The sequence below is a fragment of the Cygnus olor genome, chromosome 2 (genome assembly GCF_009769625.2).
Source record: "Cygnus olor isolate bCygOlo1 chromosome 2, bCygOlo1.pri.v2, whole genome shotgun sequence".
NCBI classification, from domain to species: domain Eukaryota; kingdom Metazoa; phylum Chordata; class Aves; order Anseriformes; family Anatidae; genus Cygnus; species Cygnus olor.
The window spans coordinates 70,151,599-70,158,261 of NC_049170.1; the positions used below are offsets into that span (position 1 = coordinate 70,151,599).

A 6,663-nucleotide genomic window follows, 5' to 3' on the forward strand; every position below is an offset into this window, starting at 1 on the left:
AAACAGTAATCCTTTAATTCTGCACAGTGCAATCCATAGGCAGCCACAGGGTACTTAGGCTCTTTTAACAGGGAGTCCACCAATTACGCTGGTTGGTCACAGAAAGCTGACTTCTCATTTCTATTTAAGTGGAAATCACTTTGCAGTAGCGTCTATGGGCATTGCTACTGGTTTCCCCAAATGAGAAAGATGAGAGGGAGTTCCTGGCTCACCTGTGGGAGGGGAAATAGCCCATAAAACATGTTTTACAAGGACTTGCTAATATCTTAGGAAAGTTTTAAATCTGTCTAAGTACCTGGAAAGCCTTGACTGAAGTCAGGTTCAAATTGTTTTGTTACTCTACAGTAACAAAATTCATCTTTTTTTAAAAAAAAAATATAAGTAATTCCATTGCAGGGTGGAGTTTGATGAACTTTGAGGAAAAAAACAGGGTCTTTTCACGCATACTTCAGCATTATGCATATGACAGATGTTAGTGCAAACACTTTGGATGATTTAAAGAGGTCATTAAAAACAGGGTATTTTCTTCCTTTTCTGTCTTCCTCAGTCTTATAAGCAGTACTAATCACTGGAAAAATAAAACTGCGTAACTGACTCTTCAGAACTGTTCCTCTTTTAAGTGCTTTAATAACAACTTTGGAGTAACCACTTATTTTCTCCTGCTGTTCCAATACTAACATGTCAGAATAGCTGAAATGTGACATCTTCAGAAAACTATGTCCCTGTCACCCCTACCCAGACACGAACTAGTCAGGCTCATTTTAATCCAGCCTGGCTCTCAACTCCCATCAGTTGCACCAGGAGTCGAGCTTTTAGCAGGATTAAGCCCTTGGTATGGGTCCCTACCCATCCCCAACAATGAATTGCACCCTGTGCTGCACTGATGCTCCTGATGTCATGGAGGCAAGTCACTGCAAATCTGCCACCTCAGCCACATACTCTCACGGGGAGTGACTTTTCAAACAAGTCAAAACGGCCCTGAAAAGTGTCTCCAGCTCTCCCTGCTGTTTCTGTGGTTTGCATCTCAAGTAGCTGGTGTTTAGTCTATGGTGATGGTGAGGAGCTGAGGTCAGGTTGGATCAACATAGAAGGGTAACTGGCAAGCACTCCGAGCATTGCAGGTAGACCAGTGACAGCATCCAAAACAAGTGATGGTGCAGAAGATGTTGGAGGACCACAAAATAGCAGCCCCTACTTCAACTGTTCTTTCCCCTCTAGCTTTACCCATCCAGACTGTTGCTCCATCACTCAAGCTATCACCATCTCCAAGGAAGAACTGTTTCTCATATTCACCACTATTACAGCAAAACAAGTTATATAAAGTATGTTTCATGCAATATGATATAGCCTCCTTACATTTCCTTGAGAGCCCAAATTTTTGACAGACCTGAGGTCTACCATCCACAGTAGTAGCTCTCAAGTCTCACACAAAGGCTAATTTGTAGCCCAAAGAGACACAACGCTCCACAACATGTGCAAACTTGTACTCTGCAAGCTCACACACATCAGGGGACTGCAGAATGAGAAGCCTGATGAGGACGGAGGACAAACAGCTCCTCAAGTTTCTATTCTAACCAGAAGTATAAGAGCATCAAAAGCAACATCTTATCCTAAACACACAAATTAGGCCAAATTTGTCTTTTCAACAGTATCAGCAAACCCTCTGCTACCCATTTTCAGTCAGCATCAGCCTTCATCTATTCCTGCCAACTCACAGCTCTCCAAGATCTGAGTATTCCACCCATTATTGGTGCCATGCAGACCACAACTGGTATGCTTACCACCTGAGCAAACCTTACCCCAAAAGTCTCAACACATCTGACCTCACCTCAACACTCAATCCTTACCAGATCTAGTGAGAAGCCTGTTTACCCAGCCCACCCTCTCCTGCTTTGACCATTTATAGGCTAACAGCAACCTTACTAATATGATGACTTTAACTCATGTACCCTACAAACACCAACCTGCATGTTGAAGAATCCTTGAAGAAATTAAATATTTTCAGACTTGGCTGTCAAGATCCCTAGCCAAAATGCTGGTAACAGATCTGCAGCATCTCCCTACCTGGAGCATGGGGTTCACGTCAAGCTTCCAGGGTCAGGGCTCAGATTAGGTAATGGGGTGAAAGCAAGGCTGAAGAAAAGGAATGCTAAGAAAACCCTCTGTCTCTAGGCATCCCGCAGACCTTCCAGAAGCTAGCCATGGACCAAGCTTTCTGTCTTCATATTTCCACCACTCCCTTAGCCCAGCACTAATGCCAAGAGAAGGGTCACAGTCCATCTGTCATCTGGCTGTGTAACAACCCAATATAAACACATCTTAAAAAAAAAAAAAAAAAGCCAAAACAAAAACACAAAACACAACCAAAACCAAACACCAAGCAACGCTGCCAACTGCCATTGCTGCTCAACAATCCCAGCCTCGTGGCCTCTGCAACCTCCAAAGCAGACATGGATCTCTGGGCTAGATGAGAGAGAGAGTGTCTTAAATCCAATGCTGTAGGCTAGGTCTAGCTTTCACATTCTTGCTTAGGAGAGCTTACAGGTCCACACAGGCTGCAGAGATCAGAAGCAGATTGTTGCACGTCAGGAAGAAGGGCCAAGCTTTTTCTTCTTTCAGTTCTTTGAAAATAAACAACCCATAGGAGGAGAAAAAAGAGCAACTGTCAACTACTTAAACTGCATTTAGAGCTAGTGCTTATGGCAAAGCAGTTGCTATCTATTGCATTACACAAAAGAATGTAGATTATGCCTATGAATTTGGACAGCTGCGGAGTGGCATCCTCACAATTTTTTAGATTTTCACCATGGGTTTTCATACATACAGGAAGAAAAAAAGTCTCCTGCATGTTTGTCATGTACTGTCTAAAATCCCATCCCAAAGCCATCATTAATACCACAGCTGTAGCCATGCCTGGCCCCGGACAAATTATGTCCCTACCACCTTTGTAAGCATAAAACTTTACCCAGGAACTAGAAATCTAGGAGAACAAAAAATCTAGGTGCCATGTACAGATCCACCAACATTTGTAGAAATGTCATTAGCACTCTTCATGGAGCCTTAGCAGAGTTTCTAACATCGTGTGAGCAACTTACTTCTCCCTCTAGAGGATACGAAAATGAACACAAGGAAAATACGATTATGTCAAGACCAGGAAAGTAATGAGACACTAAGGCAGAGGTCAGTGTTTTTGCTTTCAAAGTCTAGTAGTGTTTTACAAGGACCAAAATTACAACTGTAAAAATAGTAAGTTAAAGATTTATGGTTTTTTTTTGTTTGTTTTTTTTTTTACAGCTATGCCCTAGAAAGTTAGAAATAGTTTAAATACAATCAGCTAAATGAGAATTTATCTGTGAAGCTCTTTACCAAGCAACGTTTTAAAGTTCATTCAAAGTAACGGAAATATTTCTGTAAGTGCCCCCTTCATTCACTGAGCGTCCAAATCCTTCCCCTTTTGTAATGTAGGGAGATGGAAACATGCAGGTCCACATAATCAGACATGAGACCCCTACACCCTTCCTGGCCCTCGTGGTCCTTCTTCATCTGCAAGCAGCCCCAGGAAAGAATCCTACAGGTAAAGGAAATGCAGAGACAAAGCACCTGCCACATTCTGCATTAGTGCTTCATATTTACAGTATCCCATCCAAATTGCCTGCACAATTCTACAGGAGAAAATAGCAGGTAAAATACTGAGCTACAGAACCAGGTATATTTCTTCTTTAAAAAAAAAGTGATCAAGTATTTGTGGAATCTATTTCCTGCAGCCTTACTGTCAGTAACATCTCAACTAGCTCTGAACAAAAACTGCAGGACACATCAGACCTCAAAACAGTGGCCTCACTTCTCTTATATCTTGAGAGACTGTAGGTGTGACTCTCATCTGAGCACACATGCCAAAAGCAAGCATGCATCTGAGCTCCAGAGGCCTGCCACAGCTAGTTTTGCATTGTTTAATCAAAATATTTCAGCACAGAAATGAAAACCCTCTAAGCAGACGTATCCTTACACGTAAAGCTGGTTTTACTGGCTTCATCGTGGGGAAACGAAATCCAGAAACCTCCACCTTCCAATCCTTCTGTTGCTGCATATTATAAGCTCTACAGTGTGGGAGAAGCAACAAATTAATACCAGAGTAAGTTAAGACCAGACTGGTGCAGTCCTCAGAACTGCGATGAAGTCTGGCAACAACAGGGCAGAGCACAAATTGGCCATACAGCATTTCAGAAAGATGCAAGAGAGGGGGGAGAGGAAAACTCCAATATCTCAGAGATGAACTTTTACAGAACATAAGACACCTGCTGAGAGCGTTTCCCTCCTAGTCCTCCCCTCCCATACCTCTCCCACTGCGTCCCAGTAACTGACTGGTAGATAGGACTACTTCGGAATGTCCTAAGATAGGACTAATTGCTTTTTTAAATGTTTATCTTTGATAGCTCAGTTGTAAATATTCCCACTGTGCATAGTTAAGCTTTCAAATATCACTAAATCTTTTGGCCACAAATTCCCAGAAACGCATCTTTCCAAGTATCTGACCTGTGTCTGAGAATCATGTCTTTCACATGTTCAGTCTGTTTAAAAATAAAGTTTAAAAGTTAAAGGTACCTCAAATTAGAGGGCTAATTTTCAGCCTTTGCTTACCTGCATGGTGCAGCCTACCCCCATGTAAAGCACCTTCTCCTACCTGTTTTAAACCAACCCTTCACTTGTTTAAGTTAGTTCCCCTTAACTACTATTTGCAGTGTTCGGTGACTAATATTTCTGCATTCACTTTCTCTACTGTTTTCTTAATTTTTTTAACCTCTTGCTTTGCTTTCTCCTCTACAAACTGATGAACCTTGGCCTTTTCTGTCTCTCCTCATGAGGCAGCTACTCCATCACCTTGACCACAGTCTTTCCCGTACCATCACCGTGATGTGGAGACCAGAGCCACACAGCACCCGACACGAAGGTGCATGGAGGCTTGGCACAGCAGCAGAATGGTGCTCTCCATCCCATTCCCCATTCTTCCTGATGACACCAGAAGGTTGATCCTCTGATCTCAGGACTGCCAAGGGTGATGCCACCACGTACTCCCCACGTGGTGGCTGTCCCATCCCATACAGAGTGCTATGCTATGGGACAAAAGCGTGCTCTGTGTGTCCATGTTCTGACCAGAACTAAATACCAGCTTTAAAATTCGGTCAAACAATGCTTTTTGCTGGTTAGAATCTTATCTACTATTCTTCCCCCTAATAATCCTTCCTTAATTTAAAATACAATATTGTTTTCCAATTATTTTTTTTTAAATACTGGCTTTGATTTCATAACTGGTACTTTAGAAGTTTAGTGTTCATATTTTAGCCAGAAAGGAATATTAAAGCAGTTTACAGTTAACTATGCTCTTTTGCAGCTGTAAAAATTCATACTGATTGTCTGACAGAATTGGACTCCCATCCATTTTCAGAGAACACAGATAGCAAAACATTCATACTTTGAAAAACATGTCAGACAATATATAATCTTGTTTGCAGAAGTGTTCCCAAAGCCATGGTGACAAAGTAGCTGAGTTTATGTCATGACCAAAGTACAGATGTTCTTGTTCAAAAGGGGAGAAAAAAGCTCATCTGGATGCTACATTTTGACACTTGAAAACCCAGTGAGCAATGGAGCAGAGGAGGAACAGGTTTGCAGTCAACAGAAAGGAATTCTCACTGTCTCTGGAATAGTTATCACATCTTCACCAGTGCTGTAACCCATCTCAGTCATCTGCAGGAGTCACAGCCCACCAGTTAGCCCATGACCAACCTCTCCAGGGTCCGTCCATTTGTGCCGCTCCACTGTGGTGTGACACACCACATCAATGGTGCGTGCGTGTGTAAGGATAAAGATGCAGCATTAGCTTGAGTTGCTTGCGTCTCAGTTCTTCTTATATGAGGTACAGACATTCCTGCCCTAGAAATGCTCCACCTGCACAGGTGCCAGCCATAAACACGTTGCTATGGCAAATGCAAAATGAGTGGGCCTTTTCAGATCCTAATCTTTAGTAAAACAAACAAGAACTATCAAACATTGATGTCTACAGAGGATAACTGAATATCCTATGCTACTTTGAACTTCAAGACTTTTTCTTTAGCACAAGACCCAAAGTCATGTCTCCCCACCTACTACCAGACAGATGCCCTTTGGTAGTTCTGACCCTAACGCATTTGTTAATGACCATTCTCCCACATCAGGGTTCACCAGAAAAATGCCTCATCTCATGGTCACGGCCCAAAGTGCTCCTGGCTCACCCATTTCCTGCCTCACTTCTCCATGTCTCAAGCCTGCAATAGCCAAGACACATGGCCTGAGCTCACAGCCCACCCCACTAAGTGCATACCCAGCTGTAACAGCTATCTTCAGGCCACCTGCACTTGCAAAACATGGGCTTTTCTGGCATGTTCCACCACAGTTGCTTTGTGAACACCTTGACTACATAAGGGTGCCCTAGAGAAAAACACCTGAGGCAGATAGCCAGCTTTACATAGCCTGCACAGACAGTCCTGCTGCACATACCTGCGAGCAAGGCTCCTAAATGGCTGATTCAGGCCCACCTCCATGCTACAGGACGGCTAGAGCTGGGCAAACTTGATCAGGCTGTGCCACACAGCCCAGAGGGAAGACAAGGCTGTGTGAGCTGGGATG

The 6,663-nt window shown here is 43.0% G+C and overlaps 1 long non-coding RNA gene across 1 annotated transcript; it reads right to left on the bottom strand.

The window, feature by feature from the left end:
* Positions 1–369: 369 nt before the first annotated feature.
* On the bottom strand, positions 370–5,830 carry LOC121066478. The gene is made up of 2 exons (XR_005817793.1): positions 5,785–5,830; positions 370–4,097 (listed from the first exon to the last, which is right to left on the bottom strand). It is a non-coding gene; the product is annotated as an uncharacterized LOC121066478 (long non-coding RNA).
* Between the last annotated feature and the right edge of the window lie 833 nt (positions 5,831–6,663).